General features: G+C 42.1%; 3 non-coding genes across 3 annotated transcripts; all 3 read left to right on the top strand.

Moving 5' to 3' along the window:
• The first annotated feature begins 4,178 nt into the window (after positions 1 to 4,178).
• Positions 4,179 to 4,251, top strand: Trnav-aac. The gene has a single exon. It is a non-coding gene; the product is annotated as a tRNA-Val (tRNA).
• Positions 4,252 to 4,449: 198 nt separating this feature from the next.
• Trnaa-agc lies at positions 4,450 to 4,522 on the top strand. Its single transcript has one exon. It is a non-coding gene; the product is annotated as a tRNA-Ala (tRNA).
• A 1,016-nt stretch (positions 4,523 to 5,538) lies between these two features.
• On the top strand, positions 5,539 to 5,611 carry Trnav-cac. Its single transcript has one exon. It is a non-coding gene; the product is annotated as a tRNA-Val (tRNA).
• The last annotated feature ends 2,711 nt before the right edge of the window (positions 5,612 to 8,322 follow it).

The raw sequence follows: 8,322 nt of genomic DNA on the forward strand, positions 1-8,322 counted from the left end.
CTTTCTAATAGCCCTGTTGACTGGTGCAGTTCATTTACATTTTTATGAGTTCATACTCTGCTTCCTGCTTTCAAGCACAACAGGTTATCCTAGTACAGTTATCCCTCAAACTGTCTTAAAATCTCTAACAGGCAAACACCTGTTGAAAGGAATCAGGGTGAAGCTCCAAAAACCCATTCATCTTTGGATCTCTAAAGCAATACCTTGGATGTTGAGTGACAGCCTGGCATTTACTTTCCTATTCCTCTTACTCATTAGGAAGACTCCTAATGTAATTTCTTACTTTTAAGCCTGAGACTTTGGCCGTTGTGAAACTTCAGTGGGAAAGTCCAGATGTCACCAACTGCTCAGGGATGACTCATGATGAAATGCAGCTTGCCCTGTGACCTTCATCTCAGGGACAAGACTGTTTTTCAGAACACTGTTCTGTCCATACAGGAACCTCTGTATTAATGCTGCATGCAGGCCTCAGAGGCTGACTGAGATGGTGTTTCTCCTTCATCAGGTCAGACGTATTTAACAAATGTGGAAGGGAAATTACCTCAATCCTCCCATCCCTCTGCTCCTGACAAACCCCTTTCCAGTCTCCCCCTGCACCATGCACAGTGGTTACACCATCCTCACAATTCTCAGTCTCACCTGCATTCAGTTTATGCAAGAGGCAAAGCATTTTGATTCTCCTGAAATTGAATGACCTCAGGTATTATCCTCAAACCTTTGTTAGTGGAAATCCTGTTTCAGGACACTTATCCCTCAAATTTCCTCTCTGTGAAAAAGACTATGTGGACACAAACCAGATTTGAAAGTGGCCATGCTAGAACTTTCAGATACAGAAGGAAAAGTGGAACTTGGATATCAAACAGCAGGGGAACTTCACTCAGGTTGATGCTTGAGGACAGGCCTTCTGGTTATAACATCATTTTTCTATTTCATTTATTTTATTTGGAGAAATAATGTAATATAACCCCATGCCTGATATCCTAAAGCTGGCTACACGACCTTACCAGTCATAGCCTTGAATATGCCCCAGTTCTGTATGCCAGGAAATTCATATATATATTTTTTTCTTTTTTTTCATCTGGGGACCAAACCCGGGTTTTCAGGCAAGTTCTGTCCACTGAGCTAAATCCCAACCCCAAATTCATATATTTTATACAATGATTTGTGCTCCAGGCCTCAAAGGTAATAGAGCCAATTAAAACACGTTTTCCTTTTTTTTCATCAATTATCCTCATGGATTTTTTTTATTTAACAAGTATTTTTAATAGAGACATTGTTATTCCCTGCCTCTTTCCTTGACAACATCCCCTAAACCCTCCCCTTCCCTTCTGGATGGGTGTCATCCTCCCATCCTTCCCTGAATTACCATGCCAGTCCCCCAGACAATCCTCATCACAGTTCAGTCAGGACCAAGGCATTCCCTTCCACTGGTGAAGAATTTTAGGCTATTCATTGCTGAAATGAGGTTGGAGTCAGGGTAGTCCATGTATAGTCTTTGGTAGAAATGGCTTAGTTTGGAAGCTCTGGTTGACTAGATGCATTGTTGTTCATGTGGGGTCTCAAGCCCTTCAAGCTCTTCCAGTCCTTTCTCTGATTCCTTCCATGGGGTCCCTTCTCAGTTCCATGGTTTGCTGCTGGCATTCGCCATGTATTTGCTCAAATTCTGGCGGGGTCTCTCAGGAGAGATCTACATCCAGTTCCTGGGCCTGCACTTCTTTTTCATCCATCTTGTCTAATTGGGTGACTGTATTTTATGGGGGAGAAATATGAATGGGTGTTCCTTCTGTGTCTGTTTTAATCTTTTGCTCTCTATTCCTCCCAAGGGTATTCTTGTTCCCCAGTTTTAAAGAAGGAGTGAGGCATTCACATTTTGGTCATTTTGAGTTTCATGTGTTTGTTCTTGCATCTAGGGCAATTCAAACATTTGGGCTAATAGTCACTTATCAATGAACCATTTTTTTTTTTAAATTTATTTTTTGATACAGGGTTTTACTGTGCAGCTCTGGCTGACCTGGACTTTAACATGAAGACCAGGCTGGCTTCAAACTCACAGAAATCCACCTGCCTCTGCCTCTCATTGTGCCACTGCCATCTCAGTGTTGAGATGAAAGACATGTGCCACCATGCAAGACCCCACTAATATTTATTTACTTATGGATACAGTCTCACTGTTAAGCCAGGCTGACCTCAAATTTCAGATTCTCCTGCCTCAGCCAGTTCTAAGAATGCATCTGGGTGCTGGAATAGGGGAAGTTTATGAGGGAGGCTTTTGGTCTCCTCAATAAAATAAGTTAGAGGGAGACTTGGGAGTCCAGCAAGCAAAAGTGCTCATTTAGAAGAGCTCAAGTGCATTCTGGGTAGCAGAAGGGCAACCTCAGGTGGGGACCGAGGATTCAAACCACCTAGAACTGATGGATTTAGGGAAGGTGTATCAGCCACAAAGACAGCAGCAATTCTAAACACCAGCCACAAAACGCCTGGAAAAGAACTTATAGTAGCTATAAAATAGAAATAACACATTTATCCATAGGATGAGAAGTATAAAACATTTAAAAGGATATGAAAACAATAAAAGAAATGAAAAAAGCAAAAACAAAACAAAGCCCCCAAAATCCACAAAACTAGAGTCCTCATACTATATGACTCAAAAATATATCCTACAATGTTATGGTAACCCAAACACTATAGTACTGACATCATATGTAGACCAATGAAACAGAATAGATCTAGGAATATATAGTCAATTCATTCTTCAAAAAAGTGGTTAAGACACAGCCAGTGTGTACGGGTGAGTGTGAGAGAGTGTGTGTGTGTGTGTGTGTGTGTGTGTGTGTGTGTGTGTGCATGTGCATGTGTGCATGCATGTGTGTTTCTATGACTGATTCATACTTGCAATCCTAGTATCAGGAGACTGAGGCAGGGGATTGACCAAGCTTGGGCTATATGGTGAGTTCTAGACCAGATTCGGATATAGGGTGAAATTTTCTAAAAACAAAACAACAAAGCCTAAAAGAGAGCAAAAATGTGCGGACATATCAGGGAAAGAATACTCTATTCTATATACCATATTGGGATCTGGATGTCAGCATACAGAAGAATGAAACTGAGTACATTTCACACACCACATGGGTATACCAAATGTATTAAGGATTCAAATATTAGATTTGAATGCAGAAGGCTTCCGGAAGAGGGCACAATGGCAAAGCACCATTGTACAACTCTGGCTGTGGTTTCGGATGCATTTTTAAAGCACAGGCTCCCAAAGCAAAGACAGAAACCACAGCTTCTTTCCCAGAACCACAAGCTTCTGCACAGTGAAGGTATAAGCAATGGAGTCCAGGCTGTACACAGAGTGGGAGAAAGCAGGAGTTGATGCTCAGATATGCACAAAGCACGGTAGCTAGAAAACAAATAGACTGTTACAATGGAGGGGAAAATCGGGTTAGGCATTTTTCAAAGAAGACAAAGAATAAACTAATCTATGAAAATGTGCCCAACTCACAACTGACCAGGAAAATGAAACCCAAAGCCCAATGAGTATACCTCACTTCTGTCCTCCAGAAAGGGCTATCCATCCTCAAATATAGAAAAGAGCCAGTGTTGGAGAGGTGTGGAAAAAGGAGGATGCTGCACGATTTTGGTGATTTAGATTATTACAGCCATTAGACGTACTAGCATGACAATTCCTTTAGAAATTTAGCCATAGAGAGAGAACATTGCCAGTCATGGGCTCATGTTTGCTCTGCTCTTGGTAATGAATCCAGGTCTTCTGAGACACTCGTATCTTCACATTCAAGATTATTCATAATAACCGAGATACAAAATCAAGGTGCTGTCCGTAAGTGGACAGATGAAAACACAGCAGATACACATGGAACGTTAATTCTACTCAGTCCTTTATAAAGAGGCTCTGTCACTTGCAACCACTGGAATGAAGAAGCTGAGGACATGGAGTTGAGGTAAACCAGCCATAGAGGGACAAATTTACCGATGATCTCAGTGTGAGATCTCAGTAGTAGAGTGGCTCATCAAGGGCTGCAGATGGAGTGGGACAACTACCTTGGTTATTTTTATTTAGTTTGCCCATAATGCAATACAACAAATACCAATACCAAACCGGTTACTAGGCATGTTTTGAATCCATATCTTGAAACTAGGAACATTTGCTACCAATGGATGTTTCCGTGGTGTAGTGGTCATCACGCTCGCCTAACACGCGAGAGGTCCCCAGTTCGAGACTGGGCGGAAACAGCCTTCTTTTTCATTTTCTCGTCTGTTTTTAGACTCTCAATTCACTTCCTACGCTTTTGAGGAACACAGTTTCGAATGTACATTTTTAGCTTTGACAAGCGTGTTTTCTTAGACTTTAGCCATAGGAAGTACGTATGTGAGGACCAGTAGAGACACTTGACATAAAAGGAAGTACAAAAAAAGAGGCGCTATCAGCTCGGGGGATTAGCTCAAATGGTAGAGCGCTCGCTTAGCATGCGAGAGGTAGTGGGATCGATGCCCACATCCTCCAGTTCTTGCCTTGCACACCAGGTTTCCATCGACGGCCTTATATAAAAGTGACCTTCGTTAACCTTATGCTCTCACACGCTTGAGCATAAACTTTAGTTCGCTGTTTAACACATTGTCACTTTCCAGTTGCTCAATCCACATCACGCACTCGTGTGTTCATTTGACAAGTGCTTCAGAGCTTTTCGATTTGAAGATTTACTCAACAGACACTGGGTCAAAATCTATTCTGTGCAAACAGGTTAGGCTTTTTCTCTTAAACCACACCGTGCTGTTTGTTCTTTTGCCCGCCTCTCTGGGATCTTTCTTTTCCTCGTACATCTCTGTTCACTCAACTGCGTTATTGGAGGGTTGTTCTGCTCCTCACGGGAGCTACCCACACTCCTGTATTGCCGACAGCATCGCATGGTCTACTCAGCCTGAGTGGGATGTGGCACTTTCCACACAAGTCTCAATTTTTCCATATCTAAGCTCCGTAAAAAACAAACAAACAAACAAAACAAACAAACAAACAATCTAACTAGTTAGCTAACTAACTAACCAACTAACTAACTAACTAACTAACTAACTAACTAACTAACAACCCTTGAGAATTTTCCTTAACAGGTTGCAGTGACTATTTGAGTCACCTGCTCGGGTTGTCTCAAAAACTCTCCAGCGTCTACAACGTTCTCTTCGAAGTGTCTCCAAGTGATCAGGCTCTCCCAACCTCCAGTCCCCTGTATGTTTCACTTGCATGCGATTCCCCTGCGGTGCAGCGCAGCGTCTCAGCGCGGGAATTCCTGCACACGCACCTTTTCCTTCGCTTAGCTCTCCCCTGCGCCGTTACGCCTGAGGAGCATTTTTTGTTCCTTCCCTCTGCCAGGATCTAGCCTCTTTTTTTCTGTGATTTTTATCTCTGGTTTGTATTCATTCCTTGCGGTTCTTTCCATTAGTGTGAATCTATATTTTTCATATCATACTTTATACAATATCCCTTTTGATTTGTAAAAATTAGAAGTAAAGAGCTTTACCTGTTGTGTTTCCGTAGTGTAGTGGTTATCACGCTCGCCTCACACGCGAGAGGTCCTCGGTTCGAAACCGAGCGGGAACATCTCTATTTTGGGTCCCCCTGCCAGTCACAGAAGAAAGTACACAAAATCCAACGATTAGCTCCGCCACCTGACCGCGACTCTAACAGGGAATGCGCTCCACGTACACCTTTTTCAAGGCGGCTGGCACATCTTGAAGTGGGAGCCTTTTAACCTAACTGGTGGCCCTGGATCAAGGAAAGCGACCTTCAGGCTACAGGTGAGTGCGGGTGAGAGTGAGATTAAATGAATGAATGTTGGGGTTAGGGGGAGGGGAGAGGGGGTAGCGGACTCCTGATTCAGGTTCAGAGACAGAATCTGCACATTTACGTGGTCCCTTGGTTCCTCAAGGTGAGGATTCTTCCAACTTATGCAAGAAAACAGCAGCGTCTGGACCCACGGCTCATTTGCAGGCTTCTCTGCCTGCTGAAGTGCTAGAACCCACTAGTGGGGGAAAGGGGCCTGCTACCTCTGGGTCTAGAGCTGAACCACCAATTTGCTCACTTTCCTCCAGAAGCTAAAATGGCAAGAACATACTGAGTTGCTCTTTCTCTGCAGAAGTTTCCTCTACAGCCTTGGCCTAAAAGCCAACTTGGTTAGAAACACCCGGGCAGAGTTCCAGAGGGATTGAGCCCAGCTCTGGGGCAGGAAACTATTACCAGGAGCCCAGTCTAAATTCAAGGCTGTAGAGGTTGGGAGGTCCAGTATTTGGAGTGTTAACGGTGAGTTACTGTGCAGACCAGGCAGAGACAGGGAAGTTGGGGCAGAGGAAGAGCTCATTATTTGATTCTCAACTTCTGCTTCCTAATTCTGGCCTGTCACCTCCCAACTCTGAGGCTCTGTGAAAAATAATCTACCCGAACCTCTGTTGCATTTGGAAAAGGTCAAACCAAGTCCTTTCGTGTTGGACGCTAGGCCGGAAGAGCTGCAGTACGCGAGTGAGCTTCCTAGAGAAGGCCCACCCTTTTGCTCAGCAGCGATGGAGCTGAGATGGAGAAGCGCGACCTCAGCGGCTTCATCCCAGTATTGCTTCTTGCTACTGATGTGCCTTCTCATATTTGTCTTCTCATATTTGTCATTGTTACGTTCCTCGTATACCTGGCATGGTATGAATGGGCATGGGAAGATTCCCCCACTGCGTATAATCTAGCGTGATTACTTCCGGGGTTAAGATAGCCCACTGTTTTTTGAAGATCAACATGAAGATGAACGTTCTTTCATTTACAATAAAATTACCTACTCTTCGTTCATGACCTTCCCTTTCATGGTGCACTCTCAAACCTGTCACAAGATCAAAGAACTGAGGCCCTGAATGTTTTCTTTGATCATTAACTCGTCCCAAGCCTATTTTTCTTCTATCATATTCTAGGTGTCTGGTCTTGTGTTGACATCCTTTGTCCATTGGGAGTTGAGGTTTGTGCACGGCGATAGACGTAGATCTATTTTTATTCTTTTATATGCAGATTTTGAGTTTGACCAGCACCATTTGTTGGAGATGCCGTCTTTTCTCCATTTTGTGTTTTTGGCTTCTTTGTCATTTTTTCCAATTTCTATAAAGAATTGGGTTGGAATTTTGATGAGGATTGCATTAAATCTGTAAATTGCTTTTGGTAAGTTGTCCATTTTCACAATATCAATCATACCAATCCATGAGCGTGGGAGGTCTTTTCATCTTCTAGGGTCTTCTTCAATTTCTTTCTTTGGAGACTTAACTTTTATTTTATTTTATTTATTTTTATTTTTATTTATTTATTTATTTATTTGGAGCTGGGGACCGAACCCAGGGCCTTGCGCTTGCTAGGCAAGTGCTCTACCACTGAGCTAAATCCCAACCGACTTAACTTTTATTTACATGCCTTTCAGTTGTCTTGTTAGGAGTTATCCCAGGATAGATTTTGAAGAGATTGTTAAAGGTACTGTTACCCTGATTTCTTTCTGTCATTTGTACGTAGAAGGACTACTGCTCCTTATGTGTTAATGTTATAGTCCACTATTTTACTCAAAGAGTTTATCAGCTATAGAAGTTTCCTGGTGAAGTCTTTAGGAGCTTTTAGGTATAAAATGTCAACTACAAATAAAGATACATTGATTTCTTCCTTTCTTATTTGCATCCCCTTGATGTGCTTCGCTTTTGTCAATACTCTTGATTTCAAATACTGTATTGATTAGATTGGAAAAGAGTGGATGTCCTTGTCTTATTTCTGATATGGTGTAAATGCTTTGAGTTTCTCTCTCTTTAGGTTGCTGTTGGCTGTGGAATTGCTCTAAGTTGCTACTATTATATAGACTTATGTCCCTTGCATCCCTAATCTCTATAGGACTTTTATCATGAAGGCGTGTTGAATGTTGTCAAAGGCCCTTTCTACGTCTAATGAGATTATGGTATTTCTTGCCTTTCAATCTGTTTGTGGTGGATTCTGTTTATTGATTTATATATTTGAACCATCCCTGCATCTCTGGGATGAAGTCAATTTGATCATGGAAGAAAATATCTGGATATAGTCTCAGTGTCTGCTATCACGTTCTTTCTAATTTCTACTTTCATTAGTATGGATCTTCTCCTTGTACTTTATTCAATTCTGCTAAAAGTTTGTCAATCATGTTGGCTTTCTCAAAGAAGCAATTCAATGCATTGATTCTTTGAATTGATATTTTTATGTCTGTTTGCTTGTTTCTATTTTATTGATTTCAGTTCTGAGTTTGATTATTTCTTGCTCTCTTCTCTGTTGGGTTT

This window comes from Rattus rattus, chromosome 14 (assembly GCF_011064425.1).
Source record: "Rattus rattus isolate New Zealand chromosome 14, Rrattus_CSIRO_v1, whole genome shotgun sequence".
Classification (NCBI taxonomy): domain Eukaryota; kingdom Metazoa; phylum Chordata; class Mammalia; order Rodentia; family Muridae; genus Rattus; species Rattus rattus.